Source organism: Nelumbo lutea, chromosome 6, assembly GCF_056320005.1.
Source record: "Nelumbo lutea isolate HS-2025 chromosome 6, American lotus-T2T, whole genome shotgun sequence".
NCBI classification, from domain to species: domain Eukaryota; kingdom Viridiplantae; phylum Streptophyta; class Magnoliopsida; order Proteales; family Nelumbonaceae; genus Nelumbo; species Nelumbo lutea.
In genome coordinates, this window is record NC_142689.1 from 6709873 (window position 1) to 6730847 (window position 20975).

The 20975-nt window shown below is 37.8% G+C and overlaps 2 long non-coding RNA genes across 2 annotated transcripts; one reads left to right on the top strand and one right to left on the bottom strand.

Annotated features, from left to right (window-relative positions):
• The first annotated feature begins 77 nt into the window (after positions 1–77).
• On the top strand, positions 78–727 carry LOC148847075 (uncharacterized). The gene is made up of 2 exons (XR_016101458.1): positions 78–233; positions 332–727. It is a non-coding gene; the product is annotated as an uncharacterized LOC148847075 (long non-coding RNA).
• Positions 728–984: 257 nt separating this feature from the next.
• Positions 985–1809, bottom strand: LOC148847076 (uncharacterized). Its single transcript, XR_016101459.1, has 3 exons — positions 1680–1809; positions 1465–1583; positions 985–1358 (listed from the first exon to the last, which is right to left on the bottom strand). It is a non-coding gene; the product is annotated as an uncharacterized LOC148847076 (long non-coding RNA).
• Between the last annotated feature and the right edge of the window lie 19166 nt (positions 1810–20975).

Below are 20975 nucleotides of genomic sequence, written 5' to 3' on the forward strand. Positions count from 1 at the left end.
TCATGACACACGCGCATTAACCGAGACGCGTGCAGAACCCATTTCATGCCATGAAATGCACCTCCATTAATTCCTCTCTTGCCCAAAAGCATTTCTCTCCCATACTCCTCCATACAACCTCGAGCTGATACTCTTGGCACCGGCCCCCTTTCGTAACCCACTCACCGTAGATTAACCCGGTCAAGTTCCGTCGGTCAACGCCGACGGCCATACCGGCAGGAGATAAGCACTCTGTAAGTTTTTCTCATTTCTTATATATATATATATATATATATATATATATATATATATATATTTGTTTTTGTTTTCATTTGTTTTCTAACATTCACAGATTTTAACCCAACGGAGTTGGAGCCTCTTGACGCCATTTCAAACCCTTGACACCCCCGAAATTCGAAAGCCCTCCAAAATTCGAAACTCTCCAGAATTTGAGTTTTGACTTGAGGTGCTTGGCCATGGCTAGAACAGCCTAGGAGGAGGAGTGGGAGCTGTGCAACGATGACGGCTTCGTTTACAAGAGAAAGAAAAGAAGACAAGATTATATTGTTGTTGCTGCACCACCAGTACTGGCTTCTGATCCAGTGGTGGAGCAGAGGCAGCGGAGGGAGAGGAAGAAGAGGACGTTGCTGAAGCTGAGAGATCAGTTGCGACAAATGAATTTGATCATAATTCCCTTTGTAATGATTGCCATGTATTCTCTCATGAAATATTAAAGGTTCTTTGTCAATATTCCGTCTCTCTTTATTAGTATCTACACTGTAATACGATCTCTCTCTCTCGGAAGAGGCAATTGGTTTCAACAATGGTAAAAATTTTTAAGTCTTAGGCTTCATTTGCCTTTCCTTATTTCAAGGACTTACCTCTTTTTGGCGTTGGGGCATTTTAATCGCAAAAAGGAGTCCTTAAAACAAGGAATGCCAAATGCAGCCTTAGACCTAGAAGCCATATCTGCAGAGATCATGTAACAGCAATGGAAAGCAAAGATTTAAAGGAGCAACAGTGCTAATGAGAGTATATATCTACTGAGTACTTGCTACACAACACTATGACTCCTGCTACTACAGATATACAGATAAATATACATTGCCTTTCTACAACAGTAGAAATACTGCTGGTCTTTGGTTATTACCAAAACCCCTCTTCCAGACATAGCAGCTACCTAAATGCATACATGAGCAATAAACAAGGTGTTTCGAAGATATCACTGCATTTCTTTGGTACTTTTTCTGATAACCTGCTCAAGTTGCAGAGGGTTTTAGAAAATGGTTGATAGGACCAACTGCTGAAAGAACTCAGACCTCTGGCTTCTCTCTTTATAATCCTGCTCCTAAACTTCATCTGATGTAGATTGCTCCATGCTGCATCAACACAAATTGTCAGCCATATCCTCTTACAGTCAAAGTGTTGAAACACACCAACAGTTCCTAGCATGGCAGTTATGTTTCCTTCCAAACTACTGTTTACCATTATGAATTTTAATTGCTTATGATCGGAGAGTTTCGAATTTTGGAGGACTTTTGAATTCCGGGGGTGTCAAGGGTTTGAAACGGCATTAGGAGGCTCCCACTCTGGCGAGTTCAGATCTGTGAATGTTAGAAAACGAATGAGAAAAAAAAAAAAATATATATATATATATATATATATATATATAAGAAATGAGAAAAACTTAGAGTACTTACCTCTTGCTGGTATGGCTGGCAGAACTCGACCGAGTTAATCTCCGGTGAGTGGGTTATAAAAGGGGGCCGGCACCAAGAGTTTCAGTTCGAAGTAGAATGGAGGAGTATGGGAGAAGAAATGCTTTTGGGCAAGAGAGGAATTAACGGAGGTGCATTTCACGGCGTGAAATGGGTTCCGCACGCGTCTCGCTTAATGCGCGTGTGTCATTACACGCCTCGTCATGCCTCCTCTGCTCCTCTCCTTGTTCCACCGTTCACCAGGGATGGTTGCGCCACCGGTACACACAATCTCTACCGATCGGTATCTCTCTCCTTTTTGTTTTTTCTTCTTCCTCCCTCTTCGTCCAAATAGGTAACCCAACACTCCAACTGGAACACCTCTTCTTCCCTTTTCCTCCAAATCGGCAACCGCCTTCATTTTCTCCAAACTTCCAAAGTCATTTTCTCTCCCCTCGTTCGTTCTCCTTCTCTAGTAAAGCAGCGTGACAAAATAAAACAAAATAGGCCAAAGCTAGAGCAAATCATTCATTCTTCTTCAACCCAACACTCATCGCCGAACCACTACAAGCGCAACCACCAGTGGTTTGAGGACCACAAACGTTTTTCTCTCCCCAAGTCCGATAAATAGCATTTGTTTAAGAACCTTAGGCATTGTGTTCGAAGTTTTATTCTTTTTACTTTTTTCTCTTTTTTTTTTTTTTTGTGCTGAAAGACATTGTAAAGCTTGCTGGGTCTTCTCTATCTCCAACAGTTCTTGTACTGTCCAACATAAATGGCTTGTATTCTCTTTGATACAACTTTAGTTTTAGTTGTTTTCAACGAACTTGAGACTGGTAAGAAATAGGAGATTGTCTCTGTTTGGGGACTGAGCTTCATGGGTCAATGGATGTTAATAAGCCATCGTGGAATGCATCCCAGATAAAAGAGGACCCATAGCAATAATCAACTTGGATTTTTATTAATGGCAAACTTATATGCAGCTCTTTTCATAAACACAAGAAACTTTTCATAATTGTCACACAAATATTTGATATCATCTAAAATAGGAAGACATGACTGAGGAACAACAGAAGGCAATCTAATTCCAAAATGACAGAACTCCATCCTTATCTCTTCAAAAGTAATCATTATTAGAATGTCTCTCGGCTCTGCTTCAAAAGCTTCTTGTTGAACAAAACAGTAACCTGAATTTGGTTCGGACAATGACAACGGTGGTTGAAGGAGAACGAAGGAGGGGAGAGAGAGGCAAGGGAGATAAGAATAAAGGGGGAGGGAGAGAGAGAGAGAGAGAGAGAGAGAGAGAGAGACGTTGGTCCTCAAGCTGCCGGCGGGTTGTGGTTGTAGTGGTTAGAGCGACGAACATTGGGGTGAAGGAGAACGAAGGAAGGTATCCTCAAAAATATTTGATGTGCATATATATATGCATTTTAGTTCTTCATCATATGCATTCAATCACTCTTTTTGGATTCTTCATCATCAATGGTAATCGGCAATGAAAGCTTTTTTTAAGAAGGTTTTAACTCATTGCTCAGAGTGAGAATAGAATACAATGGAAGAATGATATTGGCAAAAATCAGCAGAGATTCACGTTTGCAGAGGTGATTGAAGTGGCTTTGGTGGTTCACCTGTGGTTTCTCATAGAACCTTGTCCGGTGGTTGCAACGGGTTCCTTTGAGCAAGCCGCGGCCCGGTCTGAGTGTTTAGTTTGCCGATTTGGAGGAAGAGGGAAGAAGAAGAAAAAACAAAAATGGGGAAGAGAGAGGGAGAGACCGGTAGGGAAGAAGAAGAAAAAACAAAAAGAGTCGACTGGGCGGGTGTTCAAATTTTTACAACATAATAAATTATTTATTTTTGGCCAAAACGGCTGTTAACTACGACTTTTCAACCCCTCCGTTACAATACGTGACATGGTGGATTGTTATTCGAGGTTGCAGATTTTTTATGTAACCCCGACGCAGAGGATGTGAGCTCCCTACTCATCATCAGCAGAGACAGATTTAGAAGAAACCAATCCCGGTTTTGTTCGGCAAAAAGTTGTGGATGTTGGACATTTCACCACCGCTTGCGATCGTAACCGTACCAAGCGAAATCACATCTCCGCCCCACAATGCTCCACAGCACATCTCCGCCATCTATTGGGAATATATCTCGATGATGTACCAGAATCAATGATGTCATTATCGGCATATGTTTCCAATACACGACGGAGATGTGTTGTAGAGCGGAGATATGATCTCGTACCAAGCAAATTGCTGAGTTCTTCATCATTTCTCACTCCCAATTGAATGTGTCTTGCCATGATTCTCATCTTCTTGTTATCCCTCACTGTGTTCCCAACCAATTCCAACACCTCGGTTGTGAGATACGCGAGAGCGGCAACGAGATACACTATATTCCTAAACTATTTATTGGTGGTGGTCGTCTCTTACAAGAAAACAAAACCACACCACCAAGTTGGAGATATTGAAAAAAAAATTCGATCATAGAACCGATGTTTTATTTTTTTTTTGGGTTTTTTAAGTTTGTGAAGAAAGAGAAGAAATGAGCTGATTTTTCTGCTCCATTCAAGGCCAAGATCGAAGGTGTTTCAAGCCCGTTCTTGATGATATTAAGTGTTGGAGTTAAGAATCCCACTCTAGCTCAAATTTGGTGATTATTCCTTTCTCTACTTCTTAGTTCAGATTTACAGCAACTTGGTGAGATCTAAACCTCTGTTTGTGTTGTATCCACCTTGCATTTGGTGATGTTAATGCTGTTCTTGTGAGCCAATGATTATTTCCTTGATGTTTGTAAACCTCTAGTTGCAACTAGAGAAGACTATTGTACCTATTAATTTCTGAATTAATAGAAGACTTTTATAGACCATAGGTCCTGTGGTTTTTTCCCGATTTTGGGGTTTTCCTCGTAAAAATTCTGGTGTGCTATTGTGTGACGATTGTTATCTATTTTTCTCTTACTTGGCTGAATTGTTTACTTATTATTGTTGTTGGCAAACCCATTTTGACACACAAACTTGGGGGAAAGGTTCTTGTTGTCCTGGGATTGGTTTTACACTCATTTATGCTACTATAGTGTAACTTCCTCGACAGCGGTATCAGAGCCAGGATGGTTGAAATTCATTGTTTGTGTTGAAATTCATTCCTTGCCTAATAGTTGGGAAACCTTGGTGGTTTCAGTCAGTAATTCAGCCTCTAATGGTATAGTAACCATTGGCACAGTCAAAGATGCTTTGTTGAATGAAGAGTCTAAGAGGAAAGAACAAGGGACTTACTCAGAATCTCAAGCTCTTGTGATAGAAAAGAAAGAAAGACAGGGAAGAAGTAAGAGCAGAGGTCCCCGTAACAAATATGATAAATCCAAAGGAAGGTCCAGGTCCAAGAAAAATATCATTTATCATCACTTTAATAAATCGGGACATTACAAAAATGAATGCAGGGTCTGCAAAAGAGAACAAGCTAAAGGGAAAGGTGAAGGCAAGAATGAAGAAAAAGATACTACAACTATTGCAGCCGAGGGTGATGTTGTTATTGTTTGTGATGATAATTATGTCAACTTTGCATGCCCAAACAGTGATTGGGTCATAGATTCGGGTGCTTCTTTTCATGTTACTCCCCATTGTGAATTTTTCACAACTTACACTACAGGTGATTTTGGACATGTTCGTATGGGGAATGCTGGTGCATCCAAGATTATTGGCATGAGAGACATTTGTCTAGATAGCAATACTAGTTGCAAATTAATTTTGAAGAATGTTAGACATGTTCCTGATATCCGCCTAAATCTGATTTCCATTGGCAAGTTAGATGATGAAGGTTTATGCAGACACCTTCAGTGATGGAAAATGGAAGCTTAGTCGGGGTTCACTCACTGTGGCAAAGGGAAAGAAGCACAATACCCTTTATGTGATGTAAGTAAGGTTGAGCAAAGGAGAGGTGAATGAAGTTCATGATTCATCCATTGAGATTTGGCACTAGAGGCTTGGACATTTGAGTGAAAAAGGACTTCAGATACTTTCCAGAGAAAATCTTTTTCCTTATGTGAAATGTATGCCTCTTGAAACATGTGTACATTGCTTAGCTGGCAAACATAGTAGAGTTGCATTTCATAAATTTCCTCCATCTAGAAAGCCTTATGTTTTAGATTTAGTTCACACTGATGTTTGTTACATGAAAGATAAATCTCTTGGTGGTGCATTATATTTTGTGACATTTATTAATGACCACTCCAGAAAAGTGTAGACATTTGCATTGAAATCTAAGGATCATGTATTGGATATTTTCAAGTATTTTCATGCCAAGGTTGAGAGAGAAACAGGGAATAAGTTGAAGTGCACCCGAGCTGATAATGGTGGTGAATATAGGGGTCATTTTAAAGAATATTGTAGGATCCATGGTATCAGACTTGAGAAAACTGTTCTTAAGACTCATCAATACAATGGGGTAGCAGAGAGAATGAACAGAACAATTACTGATAGAATCAGATGCATGCTCTCTCATGTTAAGTTACCTAAATCCTTTTGGGTGAGGCTATGAGAACTGCAGTTGACATCATCAATCTTTCTCCTTCAGTGCCTTTGAATGGAGATACTCTTAAAAGAGTTTGGACAGGGAAAGCCATATCATATAGTCATTTGAAAGTGTTTGGCTTAAGGACATTTGTTCATATTCCTAGAGATGAAATATCCAAGCTTGATGACAAGGCTAAACAGTGCATCTTCTTAGGCTATGGGCACGAAGAGTTTGGGTACAGGTTATGGGATCTAGTGGACAAAAAAGTGATCAGAAGCAGAGATGTTCGTATTTCTTGAGGATTAAACAATTGAAGATATAGAGAAAATTGAGAAGCCAAAATTCTCTGTTGATGTTCCAATTAACTTGGATCCGGTTTTCCCACCTACAATTGATGGTGATCACGGGGGAGCTGTACCAAATGAATAGGATGATACAGTTAGTGATGAAACTCCTGTAAATGAAAGTACAGAGGAAGTACAGAATGAACAGGTACCTCCAGTTCCTTCACCACAAGTTCAGCTTAGAAGATCAACTAGACAGAGAAGACATTCGACTAGGTATCCTCCACATGAGTATGTGATGCTGATAGATGGGAGAGAGTCAGAGACTTATCAAGAGGCTATGTCACATGACAAGAAAGATGAGTGGCTAAAAGTCAAGAGGAATTAAAATCCTTGCATGAGAATCACACCTATGATTTGGTGAAATTACTAAAGGGGAAAAGGGCACTAAAAAACAAATGGGTTTATAAATTGAAATTTGATGAGAGTGGTTCACAACTAAAATACAAGGCAAGGCTGGTTGTGAAGGGTTTTAGTTAGAAAAAGGGTGTCGATTTTGAAGAAATATTCTCTCCTATGGTGAAAATATCTTCTGTTCGAGTTGTGCTTGGACTAATCTAAATTTGGAAGTTGAACAGCTTGATGTGAATACTGCCTTCCTTCATGGTGATTTGGAAGAAGAAAACTATATGGAGCAACCAGAGGGATTCAAAGAAAAAGGCAAAGAACATTTGGTGTGCAGATTAAAGAAAAGCTTGTATGGGTTAAAACAAGCACCAAGACAGTGAGTAGTATAACAAATTTTACTCATTCTTGGTTGATCATGGGTACACTAGGACTAGTTCAGATCATTGTGTATTTGTAAAGAAATTTTTTGATGGTGATTTCATTATTCTCTTGCTTTATGTTGATGATATGTTGATAGTTTGACATGATTCTAACAAGATTGACAGATTGAAAAATGAGTTTAGCAAGTCTTTTTCAATGAAGGACTTGAGACCAGCTAGACAAATTCTTAGTATGAGGATCTCTCAAGATAGACAGAATGGGAAGTTATGATTATCTCAACACAAATATATTGAGAAGGTTCTTGAGAGGTTCAACATGAACAATGCAAAACCAGTGACTACTCCACTTGCATGTCATTTCAATCTCAACACTAAACAATGTCTTACAAGTGAGAAAGATAAAGCTGAAATGAAGAAAGTGCCTTATGTTTCGACAGTTGGCAGTTTAATGTATGCTATGGTGTGCATGAGGCCAGATATTGCTCATTTTGTTAGTATAGTTAGTCGGCTTCTCTCTAACCCCGACAAAGAACATTGGACAATAGTGAAATGGATATTCAGATATCTCAGAGGTACTTCTTAGATATGCTTATGCTTCAGAAATGGTAAAGTCATGTTGGATGGGTACACTGCTGCAAACATGGCTGGTGATGTTGATTCCTGAAAGTTCACTTCGGAATACTTAATGACTTTTGTAGGGGGAGCAATTTCATGGCAATCCAAACTTTAGAAGTGTGTTGCATTGTCCATCATAGAGACTGAATACATTGCAGCCACAGAAGCCTGTAAGAAGATCCTATGGTTGAAGAAGTTCTTACAAGGATTGGGCATGAAACAAGAATGATATGCTCTCTATTATGATAGTTAAAGTGCTATCAATTTCTCTAAAAATCCAATTTTCTACTCAAGATCCAAACACATTGATGTAAGTTACCACTGGATTCGGGATGTATTGGATATGAAGTTGTTGAACATTGAAAGGATTCATACTGATGAGAATGATGCAGACATGTTAACAAAGTCATTGCCTAGAGACAAAATTGAATTCTGCAAAGAAACTATATGCTTTGTTAAGCCCACTCCAGTTCAGATTTGCTATCCTATGATTGGTTTTACACTAATTTCTGCTAGTGTGGTGTAACTTCCCCAACATTTTTTAATATCACAAAGATATGGGTGAGTACCCACTAGCCTCTCTTTTCCACCATTAAAACTTAATTTAAGACCTCCATCTTCTCCAACCTCCTCTCCGGTATTCAACCCTTTTGCTCACATGCTCTATTTAATACAATGCAACCATGGTTGTAAGGAAGGATACCGAACCTTCTGTCCTCAATGTTGATTGATTAGACCAATCACTCAAATCCTGGATGTCTCTGTTGAACTATACATTGGCCTACTGAAATGGATGATTTCTAAGTTCTGATCAAGAAAATTTGTTTCATGGGGATGTGCCGGATGGGCTTCTGCAATAGATCTTTGCATACGCTCAACAGAAAAACTTGTCCTAATGTCCCATGGTGACAAGATCACTTGAATTATGTGATTCCACTTCCATAAATGTTATAAAAAGACTGAACCAATATTCATAATGTCCCATGCCCAGGGATGTCGATCCTCAAAGTAGAACATGTCCGTGATGCGCTACAATGTGCACGTCTTTGTCTCTCTCTTCCAAACTGACTGTTAATGCCATAATCTTCTTCTTCATATCATTTGCTCCTCATCTTTTAATTTTTTGTCAATATCTACACTACTACCACCATCACCCGCAACAACAGAAGCAGCAGTAGCAAAACAAGCAAAGACAATTGGGAGTAGCTTCACAAAAATCTACACCTTCAGCTGTGACTCATTCACGGATACAGGGAACACGCATTCAACAAAAGCCTTTAACTGGGTGCATCGAAAGCCTGTCCAAACCCTGCGCCCAGTTCATCAACTGGGATGGTGTCGACCTCAGAGAAGCCTTGGCGCGCGGTTGACCCAGTTAAAGGCCACTTCAATCTCTGTTATTTTGTCTCTGCAGCTATATGGCTGTTACTTTAATTAATTAGTTCAGGTAGCTAGCTATTGTCTTCTAAGCACACCTGAAGACAATGGCTTACACTATCCTCCTCATCTGCTACGATGCTATCTACATGGAATTCTTCCATTTCGTATGGGGCCTCTAGTGTTCTTAGTATCGTCTCTCAACTTCCTTCATGCATTTTGTACAGTAGTGGGGGCTGAGCTAGATACGACGGCGACTAGAGAAGAAACCCAAGTCGGAAGCTTCAAAACCCAGAACAATAGAAGATATAATCTGTTGAACGATGGCAAATCAAGAATGAACAACCAAACTACATAATTTGATTAGAAATTCAGTCCCTTAATTCGATCACTCACTTATTCGGAATGTTTTGCATGGCGAACGGAACTCGGAGCATGATCCAGGCAATCTAGTCAGTGATTTCTTCTCACCATTCAAGTAAACAAGAAAAGGGTAGTTTGGTGATTTTAAAAAAATTAAATTGTTAAATGAAAATCTTTTTTGAGGTTAATTGACGGAACAATAATGAAGGGGGCCTTTGTCTAACCGTTAAAGTTTAAGGGAGCCTTTATCGTAAATTAAAATACAGGGGGTCTTTATCACTGATCTAGGGGTCTTATACTTTATTCATTTTTTTTAAATATGATTGAATATATTTTAATATATTTGAATCTTTTTAATAAGATTGTAAATTTTAACTATTTTATTTTTAATTTTTAAAATGAAATAAAAACAAAACAAAATGATTGACATCATGGGGAGTGGGATCCCCGTGGGATGGGGTTCACATCCGCCCCCCACAGGTTGCCCCTCCCAAAACATCCCACGAGTTCACAGCGCGCCGCGTGTCCTCCCACATGCGAATTAGACTCTCTCGTGCAGAGCTAACCCACTTCGCCCAAAAGGTCATCCACAGGAGCAAGGCCTTTGGCCTTTGCAGCAGGAACAAGTGCTAAAGCTGTATTGGGTGTAGAGGGAGGGACAGGTGCAGACTATGAACCATCCTGGGATACAGGTTGCTGTTGAAGCTGCAAGAATGTTAATCCAAACATTATGAGGATTAAAAAGTGTCAAAGATGAAGTTAATCGGATCAGATGAGCCCGCAAGTCAATGAATGAGTGTCAAATATGACTGCATATAAAAACACAGATATGAGAATTGAGAATAAATAGATATGAGAACGGAACTTACCTCCGGTAAATAAATCTGCCGAAATGATCGTCGGCGTCGACCAGCGGAACTCGAAGGGAGCAAGCTCCGGCGGGTTTCAGTTCTGAAAACGGAAGCTCAAAAGCTCAGGTGAGGATGAAATTCGAGAGAGAGAGAGAGGAGTGGGAGTCTGAGAGGGGATGAACTTTTGGGCGAAGTGGGTTAGCTCTGCAAGAGAGAAGAGAGTCTAATTCACGTGTGGGAGGACACGCGGTGCGCTGTGAGTCTGTGGGATATTTTTGGGGGGCAAACCAGTGTGGGGTGGATGCGAACCCGTGGGGATGGGGTTAACCTTCCCCCCACTAGTGGGGATAGGGATGGGGAGTGGCTTAAATTCCTTCTCTACCCTATTGTCATTCTTAGATAATGGAAGGAATGAAATTAGCAAAATACCCACACATTTTTTTAATTTCCTTTTTTCACCCATTTTCTCTTATATCCTAAGAAACCCAAAAAAACCTCCATTGTTGTGGTTCAATCACTTCTACCTTGGACCATCTGCCAAAGGGTCATAGTGTGGAATACTGAATACCCAATTTAATTATGTTTGATCCATAGGAATCCAACACCTTTAATGCTTTTGTTGTAATCCACAAATCGGGATCACTGATTGACAAGTCTAGTGAATGTTTTAGAGAGCCCAATTGTTGGAGCCACAACCATAGAAGCGATAGGTGATTGAGACTTTGCTAACACAATGAATTTCTAGGCGGAGATGTAGAGGAAATGATTACTTTGATTTTAGAAAACTGACCAAATTATAAATTGTTCAAATAAATAAGAAAATGATAGTTTGTGAATTTAAAAATCTTTGAACAGCCAAATGAGAATATTTTTTTTGAAGTCAAATGACTGAATCCTAATGAAGGGGGTGTTTGTTGCAAAGTGAAAGTTCACAGGGTCTTTGTCACAAACGAAAGTTTAGGGAAGGGGTTAATTATCACTGACCCCACAATACAAGGGGTGTTTATGATTTACCGTACAAGCTTTATATAATGACATATAATGCCTACATATACAATTATATTACATATATACATATATAAAGCAATTGTATTTAATTAGACTTAGATTTTAATCAAATCGAATGGTGTAAAATTGATCTTGGAGTTGATTATTAATCAGATCCCATTTATAATATATATAAATTTGGGATAAACAAATTGGATAAGAGTTATTAGCTCTAGTATTTGGAGAGGTCACCCCTTATAGTTTGATTGATCAATCAACCCCATGTTGTTTCATGTATTTACTAGAGGCTATTATATTGTTTGCATCTTACTAAGATATCCCTTATAGTTTGCAACTGTTATCTATCAATGTTTTTTAGAGAGGAGTATGAATTGATGGTTTTGAATCTTTTTTTTCGGTGAAAATACTGATCATATTCCATAAAAAGCAGAAAGAAACACACAACAAAGACATGCACCAAATAAATAGGCTCCCAAACTAGCAGAAACAAACAAAGAAAAGAAAAAAAAAATAGAAAAAAACACACTACTCTACTAAGGCCGATTACAGAAGGCCAAGTCCATGTTTACTACATTAGAAAGACAAAAAGGACTTGCAGAACTGGATTTAAAAATCCCTGAATAACCACATTTGGCCGCCATATGTGCTGCTTAGTTTGCTTCCCTCGGATAGAACTGAATATTGTATTTCCTTCTATAGATGATTGTTTGAATATCCTTGCAACAAAAGAGGATATCCAGATCTTCATAACCTTCTGTGGTATTGATCATTTTAACAAGAAAATCACAGTCTGATTCAAAACACAGATCTGAAAGATTCATCCTATCTGCAAAAGAGACTGCCTCTAGAAGGGCTTGAGCTTCCGCTTTGAGAGGCGAAGAAGCTTTACTTGGACCAAAGTCTACACCCTAGCAATAACCCTGATAGTCTCTAATTATGAAGCCAAAAGAAGCCTGTCCAATTGCCTCCAAAAAATGACCATCAACATTGATTTTCATACTCCGTTAACTTGGTGGTAACCAAAAAGGAGTCTTCTTGAGCTTACTAGTCTTGGAAGAGCTTTCTAATCTCTGCTGTTAGAGATGATATCTCTCTACTATTGACCTACAAATAAAGGAGATAACTACAAGGGGATTTGAATTTTCATTTTCAAAATAACACGTATTTCTATCCTACAAATTCCCCATAACACTAAAGCAATTTCAATTAATTTGTCATGATGGATATTTCCTAACTAAAGGAAAATATTCATTAACCACTTTTTGAAATCTGAAAAATTTTGGCCATAATTTGGGTTGATGCCACAACCTGAGCCCAATCAAATGCATCTTGACTTATCACACAGTAGCAAAGCATGTAGAATTGACTTTGGGTCTTTTCCACATCTTTTGCAAGTACTAGAGATTTCTAATCCTCTTTTTACAATATTTTCTTTGACTGCTATTCCATTGACATAGCATCTCCAAAGGACGTGTTTGATTTTGGGTTCAATTGGGAGACCCTAAACAAGTTTCCAAAATTTTTTATTCACATCTTGTATTGAGTCCTCATTATATTTTTTATTTTCTTCTTGTATTTGTTTTGCTAGGAAGTAAGTAGACCTCACTAAGAATTTTCTATTCTTACTCCCTAGCCAAATTAATTTATCATCCCATAGATTTGAGGAAATCTCCATTTCTGTGATTTTTTGGGTAAATGCAGGGGGAATACAAAAATTTACTTTTTTAGTGTTCCAGCTTCTATTATCTTGATTGATTAATTCTACCACTCTAAGTTCTCACTATTTTCTTGCCTCGGCCCTATTAATTTGAATCCATTTATTGTTGGAATCCATGGGTCATTCCAAACTTTAATGCTAGTTCCACTACCCACTTTACAGTAGATACTCTTTTCTAGAATTTTCCTTCCTTCCAAAATACTCCTCCACCCCCATAAATGTTGGCTTCTAAGCTTTGAATGGGTAAAATGGTGCTCAAGATAATATTTTTCTTTTAGAACTCTTGCCCATAAGCTTGTGGTATCAAAACAAAGTCTTCATACTAATTTGGCAAGCAGAGCAAGGTTAAAAGCCCTAGGATCTCTGAATCTTAAGCCTCCATTTGTTTTGTTTTTACAGATTTGATTCCATTTTACCCATCTTAATTTTCTTTTTTCTTCATTATCTCCCCACCAGAAGGATTTTTAGCTTTTTGCTAAGGAGTTGCATATGCTTTTGGGGAGTAGGAAGCAAGGCATGCAATAGGTTGGGATAACCGTACTCAAGACTGATTTTACAAAGACCTCTTTTCCTGCTTGAGATAGCAGAGATCCCCTCTAGCCTTTTGCTTTATTTGAGACCCTCTCAGCAATATACTTAAAAATCTGATTCTTTTTCCTACTTACAAGAGTATAAGATCCCAAATATATAGATGGTTTGTTCACTTTTTTAATTTTTAAAACATTTGAGACCATCTTTTTCAATTTGGGGTACATGTTATTGCTATAGAACACCTTAGATTTTTGGTAATTCACCTGTTGCCTAGAATCTCTCTCAAAGAGGTCGATAGCTTCCAACAGAGTGCTAGCCTCCTTAAAATTTGCTTTTAAGAAAAAATAATAATTATCATCTACAAAAAAACAAATGAGATATTGTTGAAGCTAATTTGCAAATTTTGATGCCAGAGAATTATTTTTGGGTCACTTTTTGTTTAATAATTGATGAAAACACTTATGAGCACAAGAGAAAGAGATAAGGGGACAGAGGATCCCCTTGTCTTAATCCCCTTTGAGGGTGAATTTTCTTTGAGGGGGAGCCATTTATTAATAACTGTGGACATACAACTCATGATCCAAGACCTGAACTTATCCCCAAAGCCCATTTTCTCCATGGTTTTTCTCGGAAAATCCTATTCCACACTGTCATAAGCTTTACTCATGTTTAGTTTAATTGCCATGAAACCAAATTTTCCTTTTGTGTGAGTCATGTAATGTATTACTTCATGAGCAATTAAAATATTGTCAAAGATGCTTCTCTCAGAGATGAAAGAACTTTGGTTTTCTGAGATGATCTTCTTTAGAATTGGTTTCATCATATTTACTAAGATTTTTTCAATTATCTTGTAAATAGTATTATAGAGACTAATTGGTTTGAAATGGGATGCATTTTCAGGATTTTTAATTTTATGAATTAGGGCTATAAAAGTTGTGTTGAGACTTCTACTCATCTCACATGTGTTTAAGAACCTTCTTACATCCCTTACCACATCCTCCTTCACCAACTCCCAAAAAGATTGGAAGAAGAGATTTGGAATCCCATCCGACCCTGAAGCTTTCCTAGGGGCCATTTGAAACAAGGTTTCTTTAATTTCTTCTTTTGATACCTCATTCTCTAGGCTTTCATTGGTTTCTTCATTTATTACCGGTTGGATTTCTTGCATGGCTATTTCAATTTTTGTGGGGCAAGAAGATGTATAAGTTTGTTGGAAATGATTTTCCATGATCTTTTTAATATTTTCTTGTCCCTCAAACCACTCTCCAGACTCATTTTTCAGCTTTAAAATCCTATTTTTTGCTCTCCTAATTGTTTGGTTATGGAAAAACCTTGTGTTCTTGTCCCCAAAATTAATCCAGTTTACTCTAGCTTTCTGGGCCCACATGATTTCTTCTCTTTTTATCCATTCATCTAGATTTTTTTTCAAGTTGATTGATCTTTTCTTGATCATAATTTGACCCTTTCTTTTCTCTCTCCCTATTAAGCTCTCATTTGAGTCTTTCAAGCCACTATTGCACCTTCCCAAAATCTTTTTTTGTTCCAATTCCTCAGAATCCTACTTAATTCTCTACATTTTTTAGAACAATAAAATCAACATTGTTGCTTTACTTTTCGGTCCAAGCTTCCTTAATAACCTTTGCACAATTTTTGTGGGTATGCCACATTTCTTCAAACCTGAATGGTTGGTTATCTAGGCATATTGGGAGGTGATCAAAACCATGGTTTGTAAGGACAATAACTTTTGCATCAGGGAAATTTTCTTTCCACTCTAGATTACATAGCCCTCTATCTAATTTTTCTTGTATATTTACTTCTTTGTCCCTTTTATTATTCCAGGTATATTTCGGCCCTAAACTCAAAATTTCTTCTAAACCCCAGTCATGCATGATAGCGCCGTTTCTTCTCACTTCACCAACCCTAATTGTTTTCCCCCATACTTTATCATCCAGGTTAAACAACATATTAAAATCACCAATACAACACCAAGATCCCCTTGTTCTTTCAGCTAAGAAATTTATTTTTTCAATGAATCGCATTCTTTTGCTCCTGTCTGGCTCTCCATATATGAAAGTGTTGTTCCAATCTTTATTATTACTCTCTTCAGATATTTTGGTGTGAATTAGGTTTTTATCTACTGCTAAAACTTGGATACTCAAACTCTCATTCTAGAAAAGAGCTAGACCTCTTGCTAACCCCCTAGCATCAACACCCTAGCAGTTCCAATTCTTCTAGCATTTAAATTGCTTCCTACACTCTAAAAGTTTGCATTTAGTTTCACAAAGGAATATAATTTGAGCTTTGTTTTTTCTTTGGGCCTCTTTTGCTGATCGAATTGTCGAGGGGGAACCCACTCCCTGGCAGTTCCAACAGAGGACTTTTATTTCCACAGAGGGAGTTGTTCTAGGTCAACTCCCACAAGCCCAAGTAATTCCATATTTATTGAGCAATTAGCTATTGAGAATTTTTTAAAAATTCTTAAGATTTTTTATGTTTTTTCTCTTATTTTTGTTTTTAATTTTTTTCCAATGATATGAGGAAATTTTTTTGTTCTCAGCTCCATTAATTCATTCTCTTCTATTCTCAGCTTTATTGTTTCTGCCAATTTTCTTTTTATTTTGTCTTTGTAAAAAAATCTTTGAGTTTATTCTTCATAGTCTACTTTTTTTTTTCATATATCTTCCTTCTTTGTGCTCATTTCATTATTGCATTTTCTTTCCAAAACTTGTTCTCCTATTCTCAGCATTTCTTTTTTCTTCCTCTTACATTTTTTCTTTCCACTTTCTTCCTTTCGTTTGAAGCATCCATACTTTTTTGTGTTTGTAGAGATTTTTGCTGTGCTAAAAATAACATTTGCAAATGACAAACTATCTACTAATTGATCATCACAGTAACATAAATATAGCTCGTCATCTATTCTTTGGGTTCAACATACCTGTTCACAGTTCGCCGTCCAGCTCCAGTTTGTTGTCATTGGTGTTTGCTGCTCGATATCTCTCTTGAAGTAGCTAAGGATCTCCCCTTCTATGCCTTCCAGACCATGTTCTTCGTTCTCTTTGTCTCTCTTCCTGCGTTTTGCTCCCTCTTCTTCGTTTTTGTCCAGATTCGGCTGTCTGCTCCTTTTTTCTCTACAGGTTTCTTCGACTAGATGAGAGACTAAGGCATTCTCCTCTTTTTTTTTATTTGGGTTTGGATCTGGATTACTCGGGTCATGCTTTTTGCCCATACCCACCATGTCATCCCATATCTCTTGACTTATTAAACTTCGGTTGTTTGCTTCTGCAAGTAGTTCTCTAGTCTCACACACAATCTCTGGCTCACCTTTTGTTAACTCTCTCGAATAAGAAGCCTGCATTTCTCCCTTCTTTACGCCAACATCTTCCCTTGTTCCCATATCAGGTAAGACGTGTAAGGAAAGACATGTCTTTCCTTTTCTGTTGATTTCAGGAGTGCAGTCCATCTTGTTTCTTGCAAAGTTTCCTGGAAGGGAAAAACTTATTCGATCGGGATTGAAGTTTCTAACTTCCATGCTTCCTCACATCTGCTTGAGCTTCCTTGCCGGAAATAGGTTGCCAGAGACAGTAGAGCGTTGAGATTCCGATGAACTCCTTCCATGATTTCCATCCCCTCTTATTTGGCGAGATCTTCAATAAACAGTCTTCTTTTAGCTGGCGTTCTAGAACTTATTTGAATTGCAGATCCATCTTCCTTTGCTTCATTGATTTCAGTTCCAGTATCACCCTCAACTGCCAAGCTGGTTTCAAGAGTCTCCTTGCTTGGTTTCATCAAAGTTGCCTCTTTATCATGAGCCTCTTCCTGCTGGATCTTCATCTATGTTTTTTTTTTTCTCTCTCTTTTTGATCTTTCCTCTTCTTTTCAAGATTTAGGAACCGATCATCTTCCTGCCCAACTCCAACTCTCAACCAAGGGCCGTAGCTGGTGAAGACCTTTGACGCCTCCAGGCTTTGTTCACCCATCTTTGCAATTAGCATTTTGATTGATTTGGTATTATCCAATTTTTCAGAGCACCCCTTTTCCATATGTCCAAGCCTACCACATTGTAGCAAAAGGTTGGTTGATTCTCATATTGGAAAGGAAACCATATCTTCTTTCCATCTTCCAGAGTTCCTTTAGCACCCAACACTATTGGTTTCCTGATATCAACCTTCACCCTAACCCTCAACCCCTTATTCCACTCTTCTTTCTTTTTCTTCCTCTTGTCTTCTTCAGGCCTTGTTTCTAGTACCTCCCCCGCTTCCTATGCCAACAATGATCCAGTTTCCTTGGTTCTGTATCCTATAGGGATGTCCAGTTTCCTTGATTCTTACCCATAGATGTCATTTGGGTATTCTTTCAAGAGGAGACGATATTCTTTCACCACCCATGGTTCATCCTTCAACACATTTTTCCTGTCTTTTTCTCTGGTAAAGAAAATCCACAGTAAGTTCTCGCTAACTCTTTTAAACTGGATCTCTCCCTTAAGCCACCGCCACATATTCTTAATTTGCTCTATAACACCTGAAACGTTTAGTGGTTTATCTAAGAGCACCCTTGCATGTAAACCACTTCTCTTCTTTGAGTTTTTTATCAGTGCTTTAGCATGCTCTTCCACATCTTCAACTTCCTTAATCTCCATTTCTGTCTCCTTCCAATCGATTCGTTCCAAAGAGTGAAAAAAACTAAAACCACTACTAATGGAATTAGAGAAACTCAATCTCTTGCTCACCTTCGGAGTTTTGCTCAATCTCTAACGCCTATTTAACTAAATTAATCAAAAGAAAAAAAATGTTAATTAGCTCTAGTATTTGGAGTATGAATTGAGAGCTATTAAGGATATTTTTGAAATAAAAAACCCGAGGTCTATTTCCATATGCATTTCCTACACCTGATCATTCTCAATTCCCAAATGATATTGAAAACACTTCTTCATTGAAGATCAATTAAGTAAAACAGTTGTAAACTATATTGGTGTTTTGCAAGATGTAAATTATAAGGTAGTCATTTTTAAGAATATAAGGTAGGTTTTGATAAATAGATGAAACTATAGGGATTTGTAAGTAAATGACCCCATAAAAATGCAAGATTACGCGCCCTGGATGGAGATGTATGTGGCGATTTCATTCATTGGTTTAACTCATTGGATCGAAGGGGCAATAACTTGATTCGGTTAATGGACAATTTTAACCTTGACTGACGGCCATTTGAAGAGAAAAATAGAAAAATTGAATAGTCCATTCTGCCCCTTTTTTGAATGAGGCTGAATGCGAGTAAAAACACAATCGCTCAACTGAATTGCAATGAAGACAGGCTTCCTTTCCCATGCTCATGTTCTCACTGGTTTTGATATCTTTATATTCTAAATGAAGTGAGGTATCTAATGCGACATTTCTATTTGAATAAACTAGTGAATGACCCCTTATTAAGTACGGGAAATCAGTAATGTTAAATTTATATTTTTTAATATTTTAAATAATTATTAAAATTTTAAGAAGTATTTATTTTAAAAAATAGCTTTCTAATATTTATTAGAATGTGGATTGAAAATGGATTAAAAGTGACTATGCATAGTCATTTTTGCATTTTCTGCATTTTTTTTAGGAATTGATTGAAAATGGTGGTAGTGGGTTGTGGGCTTTAGCAGCAACTTCTCAGAAAATGCCACGTGTTTAACTTTCCAAACAAATGAGAAGGTCATGTGTCTGAATGGTGGGGAGCTATAGCCTGATAGTGGGTTGTGGGATTTAGTAGGAATTTTTCAGAAATTGACACATGTCTAATTTTCTAGAAAATGAAAAGGCCACTTGTCTGAATGGTGGTAGTGGGTTATGAGCTTTAATATCAACTTTTCAGAAAATGCTATGTGTCTGAATTTGAAAAAGCCACGTATCTGAATAGTGAGGACTGTAGCCTAAAAGCCTTCATTTAATATTTGGGTGCACTTTCAATGGCAAGATCGAATCGGCAGTGAGCCTCGTTAGGGAGTTTTTCGTACCTAGGGAAAAAGCTAATTCTAGAACAATTGTAGGTTTAATCCCCATATTTTCTCCGATTGGTCATCTTGATCTTACTCGTTCTATTCATGGACTTGCTATAAAATCTGGTGTCAATTTAAATGCTTCTGTTCCTACTGCCCTCGCAACTGTTTATAATAGTGAATGAAGTTGAATTTGCATTCAGCAAGGCAACTTTTTAATGAGTCTCCAAACAAAAGCCTGGCATCTTGCAATGTCATGATACTTAGTTATGCTTAAAACAGGCTGACAGATATTTCTTTCAGATTGTCCTCATTTTTACAAAGGGTATTGTAAAGAAAATTAGATAGCATTCAAAGGGCATTTGTATTATTTCACATGCCACTTAATGTTTGCTGACGGTTTTGGATTAAATTGACAACTTTTGAAAATTTGGATACTACAGTGACATATTTTGAAGTTTTGGTATTAACTTGACACCACCCTCAAAATTCAGTGTACTAAATTGAAAAATTCCCTTAAATTAAAGCAGAAATAAAAAAGTTATATCCAGCCAATCTAACAAAAAATAAAGAAAGGGAAACTGTCTAAAACCCACCATCACTTTTTACCATTTCTTTTAAACTCACCACAACTTTTCAAAATGTCCAAAACTCACCAGAGATTTTATTTTCCAAAATTCAACCATCTGTTAAAACACCATTAAAGTTCATTGACCCAAGTTGTCCATATCAACCTAAATGCAAGTTTCATGACCAAACTGCCACTGAATCGTGAATTAGCTTGTTAACGCTCATCGAGAGTCTTTCTTGCTTCAACGTCCAGAGTGTTCTTGCTCTGAACGTCCAATGAACCTCTAACCAGGTATTTAACCTTCATTATTTTTTTTTTCATTTTTACTTAATTAGGGCACTCGAAGAAATCTGATTTTACTGCACTCGTTTTTACTTGGAGAATCTGATTCTGCACTCGTTTTTAGATTTTCTCACGAAACCATAACTTTATCTGTACCTCAATCCATGGCTGTGAATACAGTAAATAGATTTTTTTAGACTTCAAAGTAAATAGTTATTTTTAGACTTCTCACGAGACCATAAATTTCTATCTTTGAAAGGTATCTTGAGATGGACTTCTGTTCTGACTGTTCTTCTTCTCAGGCGAAGGGAGAAGCAGTGACAATGGTGAGAAGTTGCGGCAATGGATTTTCTCTTTCGTTCAGACAAGGTTTTGGGATGAAGAATGGCGAGGGTGTGCTTTTGGTTCCGTTCTGACTGTTCTTCTT